This window comes from Heloderma suspectum, chromosome 1, assembly GCF_057233095.1.
Source record: "Heloderma suspectum isolate Gila_16-S chromosome 1, 16-S_ref, whole genome shotgun sequence".
Lineage (NCBI taxonomy): Eukaryota > Metazoa > Chordata > Lepidosauria > Squamata > Helodermatidae > Heloderma > Heloderma suspectum.
In genome coordinates this window covers 266,218,500-266,244,451 of record NC_139458.1, presented here as the reverse complement: position 1 = coordinate 266,244,451, position 25,952 = coordinate 266,218,500, and the positions used below count along the sequence as shown (strand labels likewise).

At 43.1% G+C, this 25,952-nt stretch overlaps 1 long non-coding RNA gene across 2 annotated transcripts in view; it reads left to right on the top strand.

The window, feature by feature from the left end:
• Window positions 1-14,927: 14,927 nt before the first annotated feature.
• The window catches only part of LOC146359072 (uncharacterized), a 29,477-nt gene continuing 18,452 nt past the window's right edge, over window positions 14,928-25,952 (top strand). Inside the window, exon 1 of one of the 2 annotated variants that reach the window (XR_014786533.1) lies at window positions 14,928-15,008. This is a non-coding gene — a long non-coding RNA (uncharacterized LOC146359072). Of the gene's footprint in view, window positions 15,022-25,952 lie in introns of both variants that reach the window. The other variant, XR_014786534.1, reaches the window with a different exon arrangement.

The window sequence follows — 25,952 nt, the reverse complement described above, 5'->3', positions numbered from 1 at the left end:
CTCTGGAGGGCCTATTGTAAGGGGAAGCATGCTGATTGGGGATTATGGGAATTGTACTCTAACACAGCTGGAGAGAACCAGGTTGGGGAAAGCTAGTGTAGGACTTCTTTGGTCCCCTGGTTTCTTTCAATAATATACTTCCTGAAACATTATGAATTGAGATTTTAAGGTATGGTAAAAGCTAAGGAAGCATGGAAGCATTTTATATAAGTCACCAGCAGGAAAGAGCAATAGATAGCTGCAATGTTTAACTGAGTGCTACTCTTAACTAAATTCTTTACTTTTATCCTCCTCATGTCCTTTTCTTTTTCTTCTCCGCCTTCTCCACTCTAGTTCCCTTAAGCATTACCTTGAGGATTGACTAATGAGTTATTCACATTATTTAAAATCAGTTAATTCTGATTTTCAGTCCTACACCTTTTTTCAACCACTTATCATTTGAGAAAAATATATACTTAAATTATTATTATTATTATTATTGTTGTTGTTGTTGTTACCATCACCACCGCCTGCACACTCATTTTTCTTATCAATTTTCTATCTTGGAAAGGTTTGTCTTTCTTACATTTGAATGGAATTTCTAATGTAAAGTGGAATAAAAATAACTTTAGATTCCCCATCTTAAAGTAATTCAAAACCCTACCTTACTGGGTCCTTGTTAAAGGAGATTTAAAATGCAAATGCACCTATGTTCTCTAGAGATTTCATTATATTCTGCATTTGCTCTCAAATAGTAACAATCATTTTATTATGCTGCAATTGATACATCTTTAAAAATTAGTTGCTTAGAGAGATACTAATAATAATGTGGCGACGGACAGTCCTTGCTCTGTTTCATTAAAATCATCCTCCAGGAACAAGCATTTCACCTCAATCAATGTATAACACTTATCCACTGTGTTGCCTTTTGTCATGTTCTCGAGGATACTTCCCTTTTATATTCTACAGGATACCCTGGAGAAGATGCTGATGCTAGGGAAAGTGGAAGGCAAAAGGAAGAGGGGCTGACCAAGGGCAAGGTGGATGGATGATATTCTGGAGGTGACGGACTCGACCTTGGGGGAGCTGGGGGTGGCGACAGCTGACAGGAAGCTCTGGCGTGGGCTGGTCCATGAAGTCACAAAGAGTCGGAAGCGACTGACCAAATAAACAACAACAAAAATCCTTCTTTCACAATACAACTGGCTCAATTAAAAAGAATTCCACCTCGCAGCACAATCATAACCCCCTCAGACTGCTGCCCAAGGGGGGGTAGAATGGGGCAGAGAAGTGCCCCTCCACCAGCAGGGAAGGCATGTGTGCTGCGGATGCCCCCAATATGTGGCATTTACTTGTCAAGAATGCATTTGAATTCCAGTGTTGCCACCATGTCAAGAATTCCTCCACACTATTACCAGCGGAAATGAGTCATTCTGGGGGCAGGGCAAAGTCTTCCTTGGATCCCATAAATCAGGGATGGGGACTTTCCAGTCCATGGGGCAGTCTGGCCTGCCCATTGGGCTGATGGGGCCTCAGATGAGACCCCTTCCTCTGGCTACCGGGAGTTGGAGGAGGAGACAGGCAAAGAATCCCCATTGTAATCTCCAACTGTGACACACAGCGTGTATTCCCCTTACTTAGAGCAGTGCTAACCCTCTCTTGTCCCCTGATGTCACCAATGGGGACCCATCCCCTGATACCATGCAGCCCATGGGGAGGGTCCAGGGGGGCAATTTGGCCCCCAGACCAAATGTGGCTTTTCACCCTTGCAATGCATCCAACACCTTTTTGTTCCCCTGAGACGCCTCAAGATTGGGCTCATCAGCTACACCAGCCAGGAGCAGGTCCTGCCCCCTCAGCATCCACTGCTTGAAGGAACCCCCTCACTCTGCCTAATGGGAGGATTGGCCCTTTGACAACCTTGAAACAAGATGTGTGCAGGTTGACTTGATGACCTGGTCATCTGTATAATCCTGCCAAGCAGTAAATATCCTGCAGAACAATTAAGTTTTACCCACCACATTTCTAGGTGCCTGATCAGGGGTGTGTATCAGAATGTATTTGAATGCATTTAAATTTCCTTGTAAACCACTTAGAGATAGTTTTTAAATATGGTAAATGCTAAATAAATGTATTCAATCAATCAATTGGCTGTGCAAACGCCCAACATACAACCAAGCCATGATACAGGGCACACCATACATGCCAGTTGTGTGTGTGTTTTGGAAATGACCGCAGATTTATTTTACTGTCAATGCAAACACAAGGACTCCAGTTCAAACCTCTGTAGACTTTCTACTGAATTCTTCTCCTCATGATTACATATTTCCATATTAGGAACAGTTCCATTCACTGCTCCTGACGCTGAAACCAACAGGGATGTTCTGTGTGTACATCTGCGCTCCCATGCAAATAAGGAGCCCCCCCCCCCCCCGGCAACCTCTGGGTGCAAGTTGTGCACAGAATTTTAGATCTGCAGAGCATGTTGTGGAAAGTGGATGCAAATATCAAATGAATGTAGACACATCATTTAGGGAGTACAGGAAGGCTGTCCCCATTCCCCAGAACTTTTCTAAACAAGGCATTTATCGTGTGCTTGTCATTCCATACACGTTTATTTACAGCTTTTTAGACAATGTGGCGACCCTCTAGTTTCACCTCTGTGTTTAATGAGCACTTTTGGAAATTTTCTTAGACCAGGGAAAATGTATTTATTTGTAAAAGCGAAAGAAAATGCTTTTTTCACTTGTGTATTTGTGGTGTTCCGCTATACCACAGTGCCAACTAGAGGTTATGTAGCAGAACAGCAGGAAAGAAGCTGGTCTTCTGTAGTGTTTGGATCTCAATTCTGCAATGAAACCAAAAGTAGATACAGCGGATTAACAGCCTTGTGTAAAAAAGCTCTCAGACCACCTGTGATTATTCCTGTATTTCTGGCCAGTTCATTGATCTACAAAATTAAAGGTGTATATTAGTTTATTACCACTTGCACTGTCATGATTTCCCCCAAAGCTTCCTACAAACTGTGTTTGGTAAGGTGCTAAGACTTCTCTGTATAAAGGATCCTTAGTTCCTCTCTACAAACTATAATCCCAAGGTTTTATAGAAGAGAAACAGCATCGGTTAAGCTGATAGTTAAGTCTGCCTCATAGAGGCCTCAAGGCTTCATCGTTCAATGTCTCTTGATTGCTGCCCTGCCTGTTACAGCAGGTTTTGTGTCTTCTGCCAGATAGATCTATGAAAAGAAAACAAAAAAAGTAAATCTGCATGATTTACAGGATCTCCAGATGCAAAATGATTAGCAATAGTTACACCTGGACCCCAGTTAAGAAAAAGTCTCTGTTTGTGGACACTGCCTTCCCGGATGTAGAAAATCCACACTCATTCCTACTGGCATGCAATTAGCACCTGGAGAACAGCATTGTGGATTTATCAAGTTGGACCATCTGCTGTTTTGGAATGCTGCCTGCTTCTTCCAGACATGTTTGTCTTTGGATCCGTCCCCTGAATAGTCACTCTAGAGGCTATGAGGATGTTAACTGTTCTTTCCTTTTTGTCTGTGTGCAAAAACATTAACATTCCAGCGGAAGCGTCAGGATGCTAGAATTGTTTAAACTGATTTATTTTGCAGGTAAGCATTCATTTATCATACACACACACACACACACACACTTGTTCAGGGGTTGCAGGTGGCAGGGGAAACATACTGCATGCTAAAACAAGCAATTTTTACCAAGTGATTGAATTACTTGATTATACATGTGAATATGGAGTCCAGGGCTAGCCCAAAATATTTTGCTGCCTGAAGCTAAGGACAAGATAGCGTTGCCCCCCCCCCCAACATTCCATGTACAAAAAGCCAACTAGGGTGGCCAAGTGCCTTATTTTACAGTGGACAGTCCTCTATTTGAAGGTGCCATCAACAGTGCCTGGGCAGCAGATTGAGCAGGTCCACAGGCCATATGGTCACAGTCTTCCTTTCTATGTTAGCTGTATTGTGTTTCTATTTAAATTATAGTAATTATTTCTAAATTTTCATATCGCTATATAAAGCTGCAAATGTTTGTCCCTTTTGTCCTCTTTTTTGGCGGTGCATCTGTGGCCACCCTACCAGACTGGTAATTGAATCCTGCTTCAGCAATGGTAGGAAGACAGCATTCTCCACCACTCCTAAGGGCAGAAGTCTAGCTTTGAGGGTGCAGAGCAAGCCATGTGGTACCCACAGGTCTGTCCCTCTACACTTTGCCATCCCTCCCTCAGTATTTACCACCTGAGGTGGACACCTTACTCTGCCTAATGGTAGAGCCAGTCCTATACAGACAGCCCTTTATCACGTGGTAATGTACCATGGTGTATTGTTACCACCACTTTGCTCTGTTAAAGGCCTCACAGCACACAGAGCACAGTCTAGTGAAATTTGGCCAAAGCCCAGATGCTCAGGGCCAGAACAGCCATTACTTTAAATCTGTGTCTAGCAGTCATGTCTTTTTTTTATTTTTGCTCTGGAGTAAGTACAAGCAGCCCAATCCAAATGTTAAAAGCCCATCTTACACCTGACACTGGGGTCTCAATCTAGATCATGGCCCCTGTACCTACTCTTGGGTAAAAATGAAGGGAGAAAAAAAAAAGACATAGCTGCTAGTCACACATTTAACATAATGTCTGTTTTGGTCCTCGGTTCTTCTAAATGAAGGAACTGGGTAGATTCACATCGATTAGATGACAGCTTCCTCACTCTTGTGGCCATGGTGGCTGTGGATTATGGGAGCTGTAGTCCAATACACCTGGAGGGCACCAGGTTGGGGAATAAATATAGCAACCTTGCTGTAGCTAAGCAGTTGTGGGTTTGGTGAGTGCCTGGTTGGGTGACCTCCCTAGGAATCCTAATATACCACCTTGTTTCATCATGGAAGAAAGACAGCAGGATATAAATGGAATAAATAAAATTCTGCAAACAGTTGTGAAGTTCATATACTTGACTGTTGACTTTCTGATGTGGAAGATTTTCATTCCTCTTGAATTCTAGTGGTGACTTTTGAGGCCATATGCAGGCCTTTTAAACAGTAAGGGTGCAATCCTATGCATTTTTAGACAGAAAAAAATATCCTACAACTCCCAGCATTCCCCAGCCTGCCTTAAGGTACTGACACAACCCTCACCTTGCAAAAATCTGAAACCTGATTCAGTGTTCCGGTGTGCATATGGCAGAGTCCTGCATGTAACTGTACCATCTCAGAACATGCACAGGGGAAAGTTGCTTGCTTAAAAGGGAACACCCATGTCAAAGTTCCCTTGTATGTGAACCCTTTAACTCACACAAGAAGAGATATCCTTCTTCCAGATATTTAAAATTTTGACATGGGGGGTGTTTTCAAGCAAGCAATCCTCCATTACACATCCAGCACTGACATTCAATGGACAAATCATATTTTTTGAAACACACATGCATACAAGAAGCACCATGTAGAAAGAATCATCCTGCTGCTATAGGAAAAAAGTCTTTTCTTTCCATGCCCCCCTGCCCCCTCCTCTGCTGCCTTTTACAAAGAACCCCTCAACAATTCCAATACCTCAAGGTCTGCAGCAAATGGAATTGAACTTAGAATCCTTGACCCAGCAAAGAATAAGCAAACAGTCTGCACAATTTGAGTTTCAGTGGGTGAGGGGTTCCCCAGCAGACAGCCCTGATGAGATCATCTGCTTACTTAAACATCCCTTCCCCCTCCCAAATTCTGCTGGCTAGATTTTGAGGAAGGGGAGTAAAGCACACAGAAAATTATTTATCTATCTTGTATGAGTAATCACTAGATGTGCGGGGTTTCCTTCCGGCATTTCAGAAAGGAAACCAGATGTGTCATCACTGTTTTGGACAGCTTGGAACTGAGCGACATAAACTAAAAAGAGCACAGTGAGGTAATTTTGGTAGCCATGATGCACTTCGTCAGCTGTGAGGCTTGACTGAGCAGAACACTAAGCCCCGCTGCTGTAATTGCTTCCTTACACTTCAGTACACAAACAAAATCACAAAATCGCTGTTCTGCATTCTCAGCAACGTGTTTTCCAGCTAACACGTGGTTTCTGAAATGCAGGCGTTTAAAATCCCTGGAGACATTGGACACACCGTTATGTCCTATAGCAAGTTGGACTCTTCTTAAGGGCACACACGTGCGCTTGGGCTGAAGCCAGTGGATCCAGTTCTTCCCTGGCACAAGTGGGTGCAGCTCGGCTGGCCTATTGAGATTAGATTGTTCATTGGCTAGTTTTGCACAAACAGATAGTTCTCTTCCAGTCCATGGGATAAGAAACAGTGCCCTCTATCCCTGTTTCTCCAGCATGACATTAATGGAAGTCAGGGAGACAGGCAAACCCACTTTGTATTTCAGACCAAATGTGATTATTCATGGGAGCACCCTATGGCTGACGCACCAGTTCTGCGCACTGAGGGAGTCTTGTGCTAAAATGATTTAAACTGACTTATTTGTTATTATTTATTTGTTACATTTACTTGTTCCTCCAAGGAGCCCAGCACTGTGTACGTGATCCTCCTCCTCTCCATTTTATCCTCACAACAACCCTGCGAGGTAGGTTAGGTTGAAAGTCAGTGACTGGCCTGCAGTCTGTGAGCTTCATGGCTGAGTGAGGACTAGAACCTGGGTCTCTTGAGCCCCAGTCCAACACTCTAATCACTACACTACATTGGACCTATGGAGGAGGTTTGCCTGCCGAAGGCACAAACCCTTTTGTTTAAAGAATGTGTAAAAGAGTGACTGCTCTGAAGATTATTATTATTATTATGGGGTCTAAACATAACCACAGTGAATACTTGAGCAGGTATTTGAACCTTGCTGCACATTTCTTTGCCCGTTCTTTGCAAAATGGCTCCCCCACCCCATAATTGTTCACATACCTGCCATGACTGGATAGATAGATGATAAATAAATTGATCGATCTAAGGTCGTCACAGTGAGGCATCCATGCATTGTTTGTCAGCACTTGAAAAGGTGTGTGGCTTTGGAAAATGTGAGTGACCATGTATTTCTTTATTTATATTCCCCCTTTCTTCAGAGGAACTCAGAGCACCAATAAATGGTTCTTCCCCACCCTCCTCAATTTTGTCCTCACAACAACCCTATGAGGTAGTTTATTTATTAATTACAATTATATCCCGCCCTTTTTCCTCCTTAAGGAACCCAAGGTGGCATACATAATCTTCCTCTTCTCCATTTTATCCTCACAACAACAACCCTGTGAGTTGGGTTGGGCTGAGAGTCTGTGACTGGCCCAAACTCACCCAGTGAGCTTCCATGGCCGAGTAGGGACTAGAACCTAGATCTCCCAACTCCCAGTCTAACACTCTAGCCACTACACCACACTGGCTCTCCAGACTGACACAGCCAAAGACACCTACTGAGTTTCATGAGTGAGTAGAGCTTGAACCTGTGTCTCTCCAGAACTAGTCAATATGCTAACCACGGGGTGGGAAACTTTAGGCCCAGGGGTCAAATCTGGCCTTCCTGGGTTCCCAATCCAGCCCTCCAGGGTTTCCCAGATGGCTATGTCGCTTTTCCTGGCTCTACCCCCTTTCCCCCAACCATCCATCATGGGTGGCTACCTGGTGGTTTCCTCCAACTCTAAAAATAGCTCTCCTGAGGCCTAATTACTGACAAAAAGAACTTTAAGCTACAATATGCTGGTATGTTCAGCCCCACCCCTTTTGCCTTCGGCCCCACTTACCACCAGCATGTGGCCCCCGAGAGCTTCTCCAAAAAGGAATGGGCTGAAAGAGGTTGCTCTAACCTTGACACTTCTCTGGTTCTAAATGTGAGAACTGAGGGATTTGTGAAGCACGAAGGTATGTATGTATGTATTTATACATACGTGTATTTACTGCACTTCATTCAATTTGGATTTAAAGGTGATGTACATGTGTTGCACACAGTTAACAATGCTTAAGTTCATTCCCTCTAGGAGGGGTATGCCAATATCCCCTTAGAGACACACAGAACGCTGAGACTCAGTCCAACGCAGTTTTATTTGGCAGGAGACAAACAGCGCGGTTCGGGTGGATTCTCGCAGCTAATGCCACAAAGGAGAACCACACCCTAGATGTTTTTGGTACAGCTTATATTGTTGTTGTTCAGTCGTTAAGTCGTGTCCGACTCTTCGTGACCCCATGGACCATAGCACACCAGGCCTTCGTATCCTCCACTCTCTCCCGGAGAGTGCTCAAGTCCATATTCATTGCATCGGTGATGCTATCTAGCCATCTCATCCTCTGTCGTCCCCTTCTCCTTTTGCCTTCAGTCTTTCCCAGCATCAGGGTCTTTTCCAGGGAGTTTTCTCTTCGCGTTAGGTGGCCAAAATATTTGACCTTCAGCTTCAGTATCTGTCCTTCCAATGAGCAGTCAGGGTTGATTTCCTTTAGGATTAACTGATTTGACCTCCTGGCAGTCCAGGGGACTCGTAAGAGTCTTCTCCAGCACCACAGTTTGAAAGCATCGATTCTTCGGCGCTCAGCCTTCCTTATACTCCAGCTCTCACAGCCATATGTTGCTACTGGGAAAACCATAGCTTTGATTATATGAACCTTTGTCAGCAAGGTGATATCTCTGCTTCTTACTATGCTGTCTCGGTTTGCCATAGCTTTCCTCCCAAGGAGCAAGCGTCTTTTAATTTCATGGCTACAGTCACTGTCTGCGGTGATCTTGGAACCCAAGAAAATAAAATCTGTCACTGCTTCCATTTCTTCCCCTTCTATATGCCAGGAAGTGATGGGGCCAGATGCCATGATCTTCGTTTTTTTAATGTTGAGTTTCAAACCAGCTTTTGCACTCTCCACTTTCACCCTCAACAAGAGGCTCTTTAGATCCTTTTTGCTTTCTGCCATTAGGGTGGTATGGTCTGCGTATCTGAGGTTGTTGATAATTCTCCCGGCAATCTTAATTCCGGCCTGTGATTCATCCAACCCGGCGTTTCTCATGATGTACTCTGCATATAAATTAAATAAGCAGGGCGACAATATACAGCCTTGTCGTACTCCTTTCCCAATTTTGAACCACTCAGTTGTTCCATGTCTGGTTCTTACTGTTGCTTCTTGACCCTCGTACAGGTTTCTCAGGAGACAGGTGAGGTGGTCTGCTACTCCCATCTCTTTAAGAATTTGCCACAGTTTGTTGTGATCCACACAATCAAAGGCTTTAGCATAGTCAATGAAGCAGAAATAGACATTTTTCTGGAATTCTGTTGCTTCCTCCATGATCCAGCGAATGTTGGTGATTTGATCTCTAGTTCCTCTGCCTCTTTGAAACCCAGCTTGTACTTCTGGTAGGTCTCGGTTCACATACGGCTGAAGCCTAGCTTGTAGGATTTTGAGCATAACCTTGCTGGCATGTGAAATGAGCGCAATTGTGCAGTAGTTTGAACACTCTTTGTCATTGCTCTTCTTTGGAATTGGCATGTAAACTGACCTTTTCCAGTCTTGTGGCCATTGTTGAGTATTCCAAATTTGTTGGCATATTGAGTGCAGCACTTTAACAGCATCATCTTTTAGGATTTTAAATAGCTCAGCTGCAATACTGTCATCTCCACTAGCTTTGTTGTTAGTAATGCTTCCCAAGGCCCACTTGACTTCACTCTCGAGGATGTCCAGCTCAAGTTCAGTGACCACACTATCATGGCTATCAGGGACATTAAGATCTTCCCTGTATAGTTCTTCTGTGTATTCTTGCCATCTCTTCTTAATCTCATCTGCTTCTGTTAGGTCCCTGCCTGCTTTGTCCTTTATCATGCCCGTCTTTGCACAAAATGTTCCCTTGATAGCTCCAATTTTCTTGAAGAGATCTCTAGTCTTTCCCATTCTCTTGTTTTCTTCGATTTCTTTGCATTGTTCATTTAAGAAGGCCTTCTTGTCTCTCCTTGCTATTCTCTGGAACTCTGCATTCAGTTGGGTATATCTTCCCCTTTCTCCCTTGCTTTTCGCTTCCCTTCTTTCCTCAGCTACTTGTAAAGCCTCATCAGACAGCCACTTTGCTTTCTTGCATTTCTTTTTCTTTGGGATGGATTTCGTTGCTGCCTCCTGAACAATGTTACGGACCTCCGTCCATAGTTCCTCAGGCACTCTGTCTAACAGGTCTAATCCCTTAAATCTATTCCTCACCTCCACTGTATGTTCATAAGGGATATGATTTACGTCATACCTGAATGGTTTAGTGGTTTTCCCGACGTTCTTCAATTTAAGCCGAAATTTTGTGATAAGAAGCTCATGATCTGAGCCACAGTCAGCTCCAGGTCTTGTTTTTACTGACTGTATAGAGCTTCTCCATCTTTGGTTGCAAAGTACATAATCCATCTGATGTCAATATTGACCATCTGGTGATGTCCATGTGTAGAGTCACCTCTTGTGCTGTTGGAAAAGAGTGTTTGCTATGATCAGCGTGTTCTCTTGGCAAAACTCTATTAGCCTTTGTCCTGCTTCATTTTGTACACCAAGGCCATGCTTGCCTGTTATCCCAGTTATTTCTTGACTTCCTACTTTAGCATTCCAATCCCCTATGATGAAGAGGACATCTTTTTTTGGTGTTAGTTCTAGAAGGTGTTGTAGGTCTTCATAGAACTGATCAACCTCACCTTCTTCGGCCTCAGTGGTTGGGGCATAGACTTGAATTACTGTGATGTTGAATGGTTTGCCTTGGATTCGTACTGAGATCATTCTATCGTTTTTGAGATTGTACCCCGGTACTGCTTTTCCCACCCTTTTATTGACTATGAGTGCTACTCCATTTCTTCTAAGGGATTCTTGCCCACAGTAGTAGATATAATGGTCACCAGAATTAAATTTGCCCATGCTTGTCCATTTTAGTTCGTTGATTCCCAAGATGTCGATGTTCAATCTTGCCATCTCATGTTTGACCACCTCCAGCTTACCTTGATTCATTGATCTGACATTCCAGGTTCCTAAACAATATTGTTCTTTACAGCATCGGACTTTCTTTTCACCACCAGATACATCCACAGCTGAGTGTCCTTTCGGCTTTGGCACAGCCACTTCACTCTTTCTGGCGCTACTTGGAAATTCCCTCTGTTCTTCCCCAGTAGTATATTGGACACCTTCCGACCTGAGGGGCTCATCTTCCAGCGTCTTATCTTTTAGCCTTGTGATACGTTCCATGGGGTTTTCTTGGCAAGAATACTGGAGTGAGTTGCCATTTCCTTCTCCAGTGGACCACATTTTGTCAGAACTCTCCACCATGACCTGTCCGTCTTGGGTGGCCCTGCATGGCATAGCTTATGGCTTCACTGAGTTACGCAAGCCCCTTCGCCACAACAAGGCAGTGATCCATGAAGGGGATTAACTTATATACATTCAGTATAATAACCTCATTAGCTATGCGGGGTGGGCCACATAATATTCATGAACTTCATTAAGCATGCGTAGTTGACATGTCTCTATGGCTGACCTGTCCTTGCAAGCTGGGCAGGAAGCGATCTAGCTGGAACTGTTTCTAACCAGCTGCAGGAGTGGCGGCTACTCGGGGGGGCGGGGGGGCTACTCTGGCTGTACCTGATATGAAACAGACTGTTACTGTTGGTGTCAACAAGGCAGTTGATAAGACTATCTTCCTCTGGGACTTTCCACTGTAGGAGCTGCCTCACATGCACTAATGCAATAAAACAGAATGGCAGTAACAAAACGACATATCGAATCCTTACAAACAGACTAAGATTGGCACAGATTAAAATGTCTGGAAAAATATAAGAGCAGCTCTACATCAGCCTAAAATCCTGCATTTAAAATGGGGCTTTCTGCTTCCATTTTAAATGCAAGATCACGATGCACTCTCGTGATATGTGCTTCCTCCCCCCTCCCCCCTCCCCCCTTTCCCTCTCCTTCTCCCCCTTATCTGAGTCTTCCATATGTTTCATTGGTCCAGCTCCTCTTCTTGCTGTTTTTCCTTTTTCAGGGAGAGAACTCAAGAGGAACACAAGTGGGGTACTTTGATAGCTCATTATCTCCAATCTATTTAACAATGGAATAAAGGTTATTTAGTGTAAGAGATGCCCTGGAGGTTAACAACGTCATTTAAAGGGCCCATAAACCTCAGTGAGTAACCAATCTCAATAGCAGGATAAAAGCTCCATGTGAAGGAGCCCTAAATGTTTTTGCCTGGTGCTGAAAAGAATGCAATGCTGACACCAGGCAACCTCCCTTGGAGGGTATTCTACCACTGGGGTGCCACTGCTTGGCAGTGGCACCCCAGAAAACTTGGCAGATGAATAGGCCTGTGGAGAACAGCCTCAGAAGAAGATATTAAAACACTGTAATATCAATTCCAACTGGACAGGTTGGAATGGGAGTTGATGTTTCTTCTGGTATTTGGATCCCAAGCCATTTAGGGCTTTAAATATAACTGCCCGCACCTTGGATTGAACCTAGAAGCAAACAGGCAGCCAATAAAGTTCTTTTAAAACTGGCGTAATATGCATAAACTGGCCTGTGCCAATCAGAATCCTGGCAGCCATATTCTGTACTAGTTGAAGCTTCTGAGTCATCTTCAAGGGCAGCCCATGCACAATGTATTGCAGCAATCCAACTGCGGGTTTCCCAGAGCATGGATCACCTGACTTGCATCTTACTTCTGACACTAGGCTGGGGCTCTCAAATAGCTCAGGTTAGCTACATGCCTGCAGCCCAGCGTTGTAAAGGTAAAAGTTCCGGAGAGTTGCCTGGGAACTCATAGCCACATTCAGTGAGCAGATGGAGAGCCAGCACTGATTCCATGTCAAACTATTTGTCTGTTTAGCTCAGTGCTGCCGGACTGCTTTCCAGGGTCTCCGGGAGAGGTTTTCCCCATACCTGACCCTTTTTTGTTTTAAACTGGAAATGCCAAGGATTGACTTTTTGTCTGCAAGGTGTGTGCCTTGCCACTGAGCTAGCATTCCTCCCAATGGAGGCTGGTGGCTCTGATTTCGGTGGAGCTGTGAATCCATTCTGGATTTCAGTCGGGTTTCAGGGAATGTGAAACCAGATATGGCAACATCACAAAAGGGATCGATTCACTAAGGGAACACTAAGGGAACACTAAGGGAACACCCTGTTCTTGTATTTCTTAATGATATGACAAGAGCAGAAAAAACGTTGCCAGGATGCAACCTGACACTGTGAATACTCAGAAGTCAGTGCCACTGTGTTCAGTGGGGCTTACTCCCACAGCAGGGTGCATAGAACTGCAGTCTTTGAGTTATTAAATGATATTCAGGATTACAAAGTTTAGCAAGGAAGGTGAGGAAAGCCTCTAACTAATTTAAAAGTTAGGATCTTTCCACTTGATTAGGTATTTTAATAAAAATTTTGAAAACAACATCAACAACAAAGACTACTGGGTATACTAAAGTTTTTTAAACTCTAGGTTGTTGTGAGTGCCACCCGATGGCTCCCACTGCAAGTGGGAGCGGCTAAATAACACAAGGGCGGAGCATCCCTGCGTTGTTTAGAGTGATGCGCGAACCTGGAACTCTGGCTTGTGCAATGTTCACGGGAAAGGGGGTGGGGCCAGTGGAAGGAGGCATGGCAATCAGGGAACCCAGGTGGGGGGGCAGATGGGGACCCCAAGAGGGCCAGATTTGGCCCCCGAGCCTGAAGTTCTGCACCCCTACTGTGTAAACCAATCCTTATTTCCACAATCAGAACATGAACCAATGTGTGGGGTGGGGTCAGAAGGGGACAACTAATGTGACGGGATAATTGGCCAAGTATTCTAAAAGAGAGAAAATGGGAATATCCTGAACCACTTTTGTTGGAGAGACAAGCCAGAGCAGGAAGGTTTAACTCACTCGACTGAGATCTTGTTCAGTTGACATATCATACATTTCCAATCCTTCTCTCCCTCTCTCAGCTCTTCCCCATGCCTCATGGCAAGGTGAACTTAATATCTGCTGGTTGGACAGGAGAGCCTTTCATCTACCTCTTACTCTCTTCTTTGGTCCAGTGTAAATGTCTGTATTATGGATTATAGCTTTTCTCTTGAATTAAACTCAGTCCTATTCTGAAGAGGTTGAAATCACTTAAGGTGTGATCGTATGCACGTTTAGACAGAAAAAAGTCCATTGCTGGTTGGGGGATGCTGGGAGTTGTAGGAGTCTTTTCTGTCTAATCATGCACAGGATTACGGCTTTAATCTCCTCAAAGTTCATGTCTAAGAATTCAGGACAGTTTAACTGCTCTGCATTAGATTTACAGTCCTAATTCAAGTAGATTAAGTCTTTATTTCATATTATTTTGTGGGCAAGCCTGAATAAAATAAAACCTTATTTATTATGATCTATTCATACATTTATGTGGCACAAGAGAATTCAAAGCAAGACAGATCTTGCCAGGCAACCTTGGAACCCCGAACCCAGTCTTCCCCAATCTGATGCTCTCCAGATAATTTTGGACTACAGCTCCCATTATCCCTGACCACTGACCATGCTGATAGGGAATGATGGGAGGTATAGTTCAAAATACGTTGAGTGCATCAACCCATGTACTAGATCAGATAATTATAATGTAAATATGGAAATAAGAATACTGAAATGTAAGGAAACTTAGGCCAGGGTTAAGCACATAAAAATAAAATGATCTGATCATCAGAAGCAATGAAAACCCCACACTATAGAAAAACACACCAAAAGTTACTGGAGGGATCAACTTGGCTTTCTATTAATATTTAACTGTGTTCGATAAAAACTAATCTGAAAGCCTATAGACTTTTGGGATCGGAGTATCATGTTTCTTCTACTAAACTCTGTGTCAACAGAACACATCATTGCTCAAGAGTTATAACTATTGAATAAACCAGGGATGGGGAGAAGGTAGATCAGGATCTACTTGTAGATCTCTGGGTGATTTGCAGTATATTGCCAAAAGTTTCTGACTCCAAATAAACAGTATCAACAACAATATGACCCTTCCCACTTAAATTAGGTTGCAGAAATGCAGAAAGGTAGCGATAACCAGGAGCAGACTTCTGTGTAAAAGGACTGTGAGCAAGGTCAGTGCCAAGGGTAAGCATGATTGGGCACCTGCCAAGGGCCCACAACCCAGTAGGCAGGGACGGCTCTATCATTAGGCAGAGTGTGAGGCAACCGCCTCAGGCAGCAGATGCTGGGAGGCAGCAATGGCTGAAGAAAGATTCAACTGTCTATCTGGAATATGTGTGTGTGTGTGTGTGTGGGGGTGTATCTTGTCATTCACTTCAGACAGCAAAATGTCTTGCTGGGTCGGCCCTGCCTACCAGCACCCCACCCCCTCCAGCTCTGCTATTCTGTGAATCTGTCATTCTGCCCCTTCTTTCCCCAACCCTTCTTCCAGGCTTCATGAATTTGACTACATTCCAGGATGCCTGGAAACACAACCTTCTAGTAGCAACCCTTCTGAAATGTGGCGTTTCTTTTTCCCTAAGAGGGTCTGCTTATAGTTCAAGTACAAATTTGCTTACTGGTATGCAGAGCATAGAGGAAATGGCCTGTGCGGGATGGGGAGGGAAGCGATTTGTGAAAAGGACAAAGTCTGGCAGGTGCCTGTCATTGTCAGCAGCATGAAACAGCAATTACGGTGCTCCCAGACAGTACGGAACCTCTATTTTTAACACAATTAATTCTGTCATGGCTTAATAAATTCATTATAATGTAGAGTAGAAATAAGGTGTCACAATCACAGCACTGGGGGAGACTGAAAAATAATATGCATCATTAACAGAGAAATCTTGCCTAATTCAAAGGCTGTGTTTCTGATTAACAGCAAATGAAATTCAGCTTTTGAGTTTATAGCTTTGAGATTTGCACAGTCCCCTGCAACAACAGCCAGTTCATAACAGCCAGTTCAACAGCCAGCTAGTCCTAAAGATTATTATTATTTAAAATATTTCTTGGCTGCCGTTCAGGGCAGGAGCCCACCCAAGGCAGCATAGATCAACAAAACTCACATAATAAAAACCGATGCGGTAATTAAAAGAGTAAAAACAACAACAGCAAACATCCTAAAAAACAACAAACGCCAGAATAAAAACAAAACCTACCACATACAACTGCAGCTGCAACCCAGTCTGACAAAACATAATCAGGGGAGGGCCGGAGTAGAGTAATAGGTTTTCAGCGCCTTCCTAAACGACTGCAATGATGGGGCCTGGCAGACCCCCTAATGGCAACTTATTCCAGAGGTGTGGGCCACTGCGGAAAAGGCCCATTCTCTCGTGTACTCACCCACCTAACTGCCCTCATAGCTGAGCAAGTGAGAAAGGACTATCTTGATGATCTTAAAGTGCGGGCAGACTCATATATATATAACAGTGACCTGTAAATGTCTCAAATATCATTTATTGGAAGCAGCAATGGAGACTTGGGAGTAGGGTGTCCACTTACGAATGGCCCCAAAAGAGGAATGTATCATCAAAAAGAGGACACTGGTTTGCATAAAATTTGCATATGCTAATTTTTATATACAGATGCCAATTTAGAAATTATTATTATTATTTAAATTAGAGTTGTGCACAAATGGCCTCTCAAAATTCCCTACCCTTTTTGTGGGCAGAGAAATTGGGGGGTCAATTTCACCTAATTTCTCCAGAGGGAGGAGAAATTCCCAACAGTTTCTCACAGGCAGGGCTTGCTATTGGCAGGGGCTGTAGCACAGCTTCTTTTTTTCCCCCTAAGGGCTTTGGGGGGATTTTGTGCTGCCACTAAAAGTGGCAACAGTGCTGTGCTGGCAGGCTGCTCCTCATTTTGCATCCACCGCAATGCAGATTTGAAGGGGTAGGGTTGTGTCCAGCTCCAGGGAAGACTTGGTGGAGCCAAATGGCATTTTCCTGAAAGTTGTCTTCTCCCATGAAAGAGGCTTCCATTGTTCTGCCTCATCCTCAGGGTGTTTTATAATTTATTTTTGTGGTGATCCTAGGCAGTTTCTTTGGGGTGTTCAGAAAATGCAAGTCTTGCCCAAACGAGGGAGCACAAGCTCGCATAAAGGAGTTGCAAAGAGACAATAAGAGATACAAAAAAGCACTTTAAGGAGCATTTTGCTAACAACATCAAGGCCAACAATAAAGAATTATTTAAATATATCAGAAACAGGAAACCAGCTAGGGAGGCAGTTGGACCGTTGAATGACAATTATAGACCAGTTAGCTTAATGTCTGTTCCAGGTAAATTGGTTGAAATCATTATTAAAGATAAAAGTAATAAGCATATAGAAGGACAAGCCCTGCTGGAAAAGAATCAGGACACCTTCTGCAAAGGAAAGTCCTGTCTCACAAACATTTTAGAGTTCTTTGAGAGTGTCAGTAATCATGCGGATAGGGGGTGATCCAGTAGACATTGTTTACTTGGACTCAAAAGGTTTTTGACAAAGTCTCTCACCAAAGACTCCTAAGCAAACTTAGTTGTCATGGAATGAGAGGAGAGGTCCGCTTGTGGATTGGTAACTGGTTAAAGAACAGAAAGCAGAGAGTAGGAATAAATGGTAAATTCTCCCAGTGGAGGGATGTAAACAATGGGGTTCCACAGGGATCTATATTGGGACCAATGCTTTTCAACTTATTCATAAATGATCTGGAATTAAGAGTAAGCACTGAAGCGACCAAGTTTGCTGATGATACCAAATTATTTAGGGTGGTTAAAACAAAGAGCGATTACGAGGAGCTCCAGGAGGATCTCTCCAAATTGGGAGAAAGGGCATCTAAATGGCAAAAGTGCTTCAGTGTAAGCAAGTGTAAAGTGATGCTCACTGGGGCAAAAAATCCCAACTTTGAGTATAACTGGATGGGATCTGAGCTAGCAGTGACTGACCAAGAAAGAAATCTTGGGGTTGTGGTGGACAGCTCGATGAAAATGTCAACCCAGTGTGTTTTACGGCTGCTGTAAAAAAAAGGCAAACTCCACGTTAGGCATAATTAGGAAAGGAACTGGGAATACAACTGCCAATATGATACTGCCCATATAGAAATCTATGGTGTGACCACACTTAGATACCATATGCAGTTCTGGTCACCACACCTAAAAAAGGGATATTGTAGAGTTAGAAAAAGTGGAGAGAAGAGCAACTAAAATGATCAAGGGGCTACAGCAACTCCTGTTTGAGGAAAGGTTACAACATCTGGGATTGTTTACCTTAGAAAAAGGATGAGTAAGGGGAGACATGATAGAGGCGTATAAAATTATAACAAAGATTATTGTAGAATGAAGAACACTTGGGCACACTGCTCAGCTACCTCCTATGTAAGGTAAGCAAAGGAATCTCAAACCCAAGCCATGAGAATTTCTCCAAAATTTTCTTCCCCACTGAATTTCTTTTCTATCATATTGAATGAGAATGGTCAAAAAGAATGTGGGAGAAATTTTCAGCACAGCACTAATTTAAGTAGAAGTACAGAACATCTCACCATAGTTTGGAAGAGTGTAACCAGGTGACCTATGTGCCTGTTCAGTCTGCTCTCCAGGTGATGTTAATGGACAACTTCAAGGCTCCTCCTTGCTCTCGCTTCTGATGGTTCTGTGCCTTTAAACCAGGCTTGGACTGGACAGCCCCTCAAACAGAAGATGCCTTCAGAACAGAGGACAGTTCTCTGTAAAACAGGACACATGGCCACCTTACTTGGGAGGCATTTGCAGACCAAACACCACAGACAGCTAGCTGCTATGGTCATATTTAGCCTCATTCAATTTGATCCAAAGTAAAATCTGTGAAAAGCACCTTAAAGTGCAATCCCATGCACACATCCCTAAGACTACGCCCCGCTGATCTCAGTGGGGTTTACTTCTAAATAAACACACATAGAATTGCACTGTTAGTTAAACATCTGGCTTATTTATAGACTGGAAACCCAAGATTCAAGTACATAGCCTTAAGTGCTTTGACAGAAGTGAACAAGAGACCTTGCTGATGGAAACAAGCAACACGAAAAATCAAATTCAGAACATTTCCATGTCACATACCAAAATACATGAAAGTTAAATGCAAAATTTAACTCTATATGAGCAATGCAGAAATGGTGTATACAGGGCGGAGCCCACCATTAGGCTGAATGGGATGGTTGCCTTAGGCAACAGATGCTTGGGACTGCAGGATTGAACTGTGTGAGCCATGCAGCCTTTCCTGTGCTCCCTAAATTAGCCTGTCATCCTTAGGAGGATGTTGTCCCATCACTGCCATTAAATAAGATTTAACTGCCAGATCAAACAGTTTCTGTATATCAAAGGGGGTGCCATCCTGTCCTTTACCTCAGACAGCAAAATGTCTGGCCCTGGCCCTGCGTGTGGGTAGGGCTGGATTATCCATTAGGCACAATAGGCACATTGCCTAGGGCCTATGAAACTCCTAAGGGCCTACGAAAAAGTTTGGGGCCTAAGAAAGATTCAGTTCAATTAAAGCAAATTATTGTTTGATTTAGAAGTTTACTTGTACAGGTATAATATGTCTTAAGTAAATGTAGATTAAACATTAACATTGCAGCTCATTTTGTTAACAGAATCACAGATTACATCCTCAAATGTCTTTATTTTTTATTTTTTTGCAAAAACGAGTTTTCAGTTGTGAGTGGTACAAGTGAAGGCAGTCATTTCTGTCCATGGTTAACCTAAGACAGTTCTTTATGTTTCAGTTTTGAAAAAGAACACTCACCTTCACAACTTATATCAAAAACAGCAAGATACATTCTAAAAGCAATGTTGATATTTGGAAAACTTGTCATCAACTTGTCCGGTATTTGTGGAATGATAATTTCTGCCACAGATTTCCTGTCTGTATACATTGAGAGAACAATAAAAATTCATCTGTGAATGCATGTTCTCAGTCGTTTGCATTGCATAGTTTCCTTGTAAGCTGGATGGTGTGAGTTGTTTTGCAGCAGCATTCTCTTGGGCTCATGGCTAGGAAAGGCTTTCAGGGGTTAACCTTGCCATATTTGGTTAAGGATGGGTGTAGCCATATATCCTGTCCTAATTGGTCAGTGTTCCAAACCTTTTCAAAATTGATAGGAGTGGGGGAGGAAAACTTGGCAAATATTAATTTTTCCCCTCCTGGAAGCAAGGAACAGGACCTCTTTGAGCCGCTGTAGCAACGTTTCTGATTAGCTCTGCTATGTATGAGCAACTGGTAGCAATAGCACAGGTCAGGAGGACAGAAAAGTCCTGGAATGTTTAAATGAAAAGATAAGAATGTGGGGAAATATTTGGGGACTCTGGACTATAGGTTTCCTGTGGATATTTTGGAGGCTAGAATCTTCCCAGAGTTCTGCCCCACTAGCCCAAGGTAACACACACACCCCGTCCCTGTGTACAGATGTGTGATAATGGGACCTATGCAATGTAAATATTTGTCTATAGATCTAGCTTGGGAACCTACACTTATGAGACTGCCTAGGGCCTACAAAGACTTCAATCTGGCCCTGGGAGTGGGGCAAAAGAATTACCCCCCTCCCTTTAGCCCCAGAGTCCCGTTCGTATTGGGAGTCATGACTGCTTTTAACTTCAAAACAAGTGTGCAGTTTGGTTCTCTCACTATGGTGTAAAGCAGGGATGGGCACAAGGTAGATTGGGATCTACTGGTCGATCTCTGGGTGATTTGCAATATACTGGCAAGGGTCTCCAACGTCCAGTTGTTTAACAATAGCTGTTTTTAAGGTCCAAATTAGACTGCTAGGATACCTGATCTGTAGTAACTCAGATGCTGATTTGTGTATGCAGATCATCTCAATGGGTGGTCATGGAGTGCATTACATAATTGGCTCCACCCCCTGAGCTACCATTTTGCACCTGGCTCAGGTTGGTGGACCTTGGGGTTCTAGTACAAAACAAAGTACATTCCCACATGCCTGGCGCCTGCCCTCCCCTGGTGTAAACAGCATTCATTTTCTCTGAACGCATAAGCTGGTAACAACAAACAGGAACTCTGTAGCCATGGTTGTTGCAGGAAGAATTTAAGAAGAGGCATTAAAGACGCTATGACCTGGTTTGCATGTCACAGCTATCCAGGGTTTGAGCTGGGGTGCAGAACGTCAACTGGAACAACCCAGGGATAAGGCATCCCTGTGCTGTTTATCACAGCAGGAGCAGGCAGCCACACAGGAACTAGCACGCATGCTTGTTTTCTCTGTAGTTTTCTTAATTGTGGGTTGTTGACATGCAAACCAAGTCTGTTTGTGACCAAAGTACCTGCAACAGAAAAAGACCAGAATTTCCATTTGTAACCATAAATAGAAAGATTGCTGCTGGGCATTAGGCTATACAGGAGTTGTATGTTTTCCTCAACTCTTTGACGCTCTGCAGAAAACTGCACAGGGGCTAAAAGGTCTTGTGTCTCTGATAGGTTTCAAGGGGTAGAAAACTTATAGGTTGGTAAGTCTCTGAAAGCTGGCCAAGTTTAGAAGCCTGTTTTCTTATTAATACTTTTTATTCTTTCAAAACAAAATTATCTAACAGTCATTCATTCATTCATTCATTCATTCATTACATTTCTATACCATCCAATAGCTGAAGCTCTTAGGGTGCAATCCTATGTATGTTTAAACAGTGCATTCCCTGGCATTCCCCAGCCAGCCATGCTGGGACTTGTAGGACTTTTTTTGTCTAAACATGCATAGGATTGCACCCTTCATCATTTATGAGAGAGAGGGGGGGGGGAAACATAAGCAATGTTATCACCTTTTACATGCCTGTGTAAAAGAGATTTCTAGATGAAACTTGTGATTCTAAATATTAATGAACAGTGACTATTTTTGTAGAATTTGTGGGTTATACTGCCCTCTCTTTTTTTTGGTAAGATTAGTTTTGTAAAGAGACCTATATCCTATTCTTTTGTATTCCATTCTGTGAGGCTTGATGCCTCTGTCACTTTCCAGTGGTGGATATCAACAGAGTTAATACAAGTTGTAAATCTGTAGATTCCACATTTTCTTTTCATTAGCGGATTAAGATGTTTTTAGGATTACGTGGCAACTGGTTATCTTGTCATCTGCTGAACTGAGTTTAAGGGTTTTTCTACATAAGGTATTTATCGTGTACTCGTCATTCCCTACTCACCATTGTTTATGGGTTCTGTAGATGATGTCATGACCTTCCAGTTTCGCTTCTGTGTCTAAAAAAGCACTTTTGGCAACTTTTTTTAGAGCAGGGAAAATGCTGTATTTAATTGTAGAAATAAAAGAAAATGCTTTGTTCACATGTGTATTTGCATGACTCTGGTATACCACAGTGCCACCTAGAGGTTATGTAGCAGAAAACCAGGAAAGGAAACATTCTTTGTGTAGTGCTCTGATCTCAACTCTGCAATGAAACCAAAAGTAGATACAGTGGATTAACAGCTGATTAACAGCCTCGTTTAGAAAAGCTCTAAGATGTCATTCCAGATTTTTTAAAAAATGTTTGGGCTTATCCAAAAACAGAAGTAGTTCTGCCTCGGTAGTCTAACATCTCCAACATGGATCTAGCGTATTATGGTAAATTTTGCTTTTTTTATATGGTGACAAGTACCACTGATAAATGATTGGGGCTCATGGTGTGGAATCCTCCAGATCTTTCCTAAGGCTGTAATCCTATGCATATTTTTGCTGGATCATGGAGAAAGCAAGAGAATTCCAGAGAAACATCTATTTCTGCTTCACTGACTACGCTAAAGCCTTTGATTGTGTGGATCACAACAAACTCTGGCAAATTCTTAAAGAGATGGGGCTACCAGACCACCTTACTGAGAAACCTGTACGAGGGTCAAGAAGAAAGAGTAAGAACTGGACATGGAACAACCGATTGGTTCAAAATTGGGAAAGGAGTACGATAGGGCTGCATATTGTCACCCTGCTTATTTAACTTAACCTGTTTTCCCAGTAGTAACGTATGCCTGTGAGAGCTGAACTATACGGAAGGCTGAGCGCCGAAGAATTGATGCATTCGAACTGTGGTGCTGGAGAAGACTCTTACGAGTCCCCTGGACTGCAAGGAGGTCAAATCAGTCCATCCTAAAGGAAATCAACCCTGACTGCTCATTGGAAGGACAGATACTGAAGCTGAAGCTCAAATATTTTGGCCACCTAATGCGGAGAGAAAACTCCCTGGAAAAGACCCTGATGCTGGGAAAGATTGAAGGCAAAAGGACAAGGGGATGGCAGAGGATGAGATGGCTAGATAGCATCACCGATGCAATGAATATGAACCTGAGCACACTCCGGGAGAGAGCAGAGGACAGGAAGACCTGGCGTGCTATGGTCCATGGGGTCATGAAGAGTCGGACATGACTGAACGACTGAACAACAACAACAAAGCCCCATTGAAATCAGCAGGGCTTACTTCTGAATAGACATACATCGGATTGCACTGTAAATTAGCTAGTATATTCCAAGATCTTTCCGATTCATTTACTTGTATATTTAAACTGTTACTCCATTTTTCTTTCTTTTAAGAGCTCTCTGTTCCTTTTTCTTTTAATCTATCAATAAAGTATATATTTTACTAATTAGACTCTGAGTTGTCTGATTTGTTATCCAGATATCAAACCTGGCCTTATTTCATAATTGTCCACATTTAGCTCCTGCAAAGCAAGTTCATTATTACACTTGCAATTCTTCCTAGCCATGAGAGTTGATAAGACCCACTGCAATATCTTTTTGTAGTCAGATACCCTCCTCCCCATCTTGTTATCTTAAAGGCTTAAGACACCAGTTCCTTGGGGCTTTTTAAAGAGCAGCAACTTTATTCAAAATTAAGGGATATGCAATGAGCAAGTAGCATTAACATAAATAACTCTGCCCTTCTAGTGTGGGTATCCTATCAGATTGAGATCAAGGAGGTTTTCTCCTTCTGCCCCAAACTTTTTGGGTGAACTCCCCAGGCTCAAAGGCAATGGCTAGCCCTACACCTCCGCAAGGCCCCTTGTGGCTCACACCTTAAATTGTTGAGGGAGCCTGCCTGCTTTGCCACCCCCAGGCCTTGTGTGGGTGAATTGAGCAAACCCCAATTGGAGTTCCCTGCCCCCTCAAGCCTTTGGCCTTAAAACGGGGCAGGTCTAAGGCAGCCTCCCCTCAGAGTGCTCACTAAATAGTTAATTTAGATTTCCCTTCTCTTAAACCCACATTGCATCTGCTATTCACTCTCGAAGGAGCCTTGTAGACAAGTCAGTGGATTGTAGGCAAAAGAACCCTGGTCACTCAGGCAATCCAGACCAACAGGATAAAAAAAAATCCCATATGGCTCCCCCCACAAAAGTCAGCTAATGAAAACTAGTGATACTGCCAAATTTCATAATTAATCATCTCGTTGGTTGAAATTCGTTCATTCATAGCACTCATGTCTGTAGCGAGCCTGGATCAGTGTATTACCAGTTGGTTATTAAGATAGGAATTGATTGTGAGCTTCAGATCATATGCAGTGAAGAAGTATACAAATCTCCCACTAAATTTTCAGCCATGCTACCACCTAAACCCCTCTAAAATTTTACTTGAAGCAGACTCAATATCTGCTTCCTTCATTGCTGCCACCACAACAGCTCTGTGGAGGGCTCTTCAAGTCCATTTTCAATTTTCATACAACAGGCGATGGCAAGTAAACATCCCATGACATCACAATGGAGGCAGTCCGCGTGAAAACAACCAATCAAAAAGTGGACTTATAATAATGTAGTGACGCATGACATCATGCCACACTACAGCTCCCAAGATGCAGCTTGATATTGTACATGCACAAAAAATCGTATACACAGAACAAGATTTCATGTTAAAGGAGAACTCTTGTCCGAACTTACAGGGACAAATTTGTTACTTCTGAGTGAATAATGAATTCACTTGGGGTAGGTTCACCTAACACTATGAAAACCCACACTGCAGGGAGGTCCAGAGATGAAAGGGAACAAAAGAGAGGCACCAGGGAGGGGATGAGTTTTGAACTGGGCTGCTCCATGCCTTTACACCTGACACTCTGGTTTTGCAGCCAGCCCTCTCCTATCTCTGCCCAGGGGCTAGGTGCAAAAAACACCACCCCGCCTACCAGTAAAGCTGGAGGCAGGGAAAATGCTGACATTCTACTGCAGTTAATAATTTTTATGTTTAAATTCCATAAGTACAGTTAGGTCAGAACAGATCCATAGATACCGAATAGCATTGTTGCTGTTTTTCCATTGTATGTTAGTACTGGAAGATAACACAAACAAGGATTCTTTCTTAAAAGCCTAAAAGACTCTTTAAAATAAAAGTTTTGTAGCATTTTCTTCTTTTGCCTCTAACAGAAAGAAGCATGCAGACACATACACAGAGAGGCATACACACACACACACACACACACACACGACTGTCTGTCTGTCTGTCTATTTTATTTATAATAATATCTCTGAACTAGTGGCTCCTAAGAAGACCAAATTCAGTACACATGGCAAGCTAAAGTGAGGTGTATATCGCCCAGCAAAATAACACATCTTGCTCATCCCTGAACAATATAGTTAATTCTCCTTCTTCCTGTTCTTCTATAGCAGGACCAGTAGTTCAATCAAGGCAAATATGGTAGCTCTGAATGTTTTGACATTAATAACGAAATAAATGCATTGGGGGGGCGGGGGAACCTGAGTGCCAACATTACAATGAAAGGTTTTACCTGGGTTGCTGTATGTATATTGGAGTACATTCTACTGAGTTCAGTGGGAATTATTTCCAGTCAAGTGTTTTTAGGATTCCAGTCTGAAAGAAGCTTGTAGAAGGAAATCCTTCTTAAAATGCTGTCTTAATAAAGGAACTGGAAAAATGATTCAATCACGTGGCAGTGAAGGCAGCAAAAAAGGAATATTATGCTGCCTCCATCGCATCTGCAGAGTGCTGCCCCAGGAGGCTGTTCCAAGTGGTCCGGAGCCTGGTTGGTCCTGTGGCTCCGGAACCACTGGAGCATTCTAAGGCCTCCTGTGAGGCTTTGGCAAGGCACTTTGCAGATAAAATTGATCAGATTAGGTGTGTTACTCTGCACACTGTGGATAC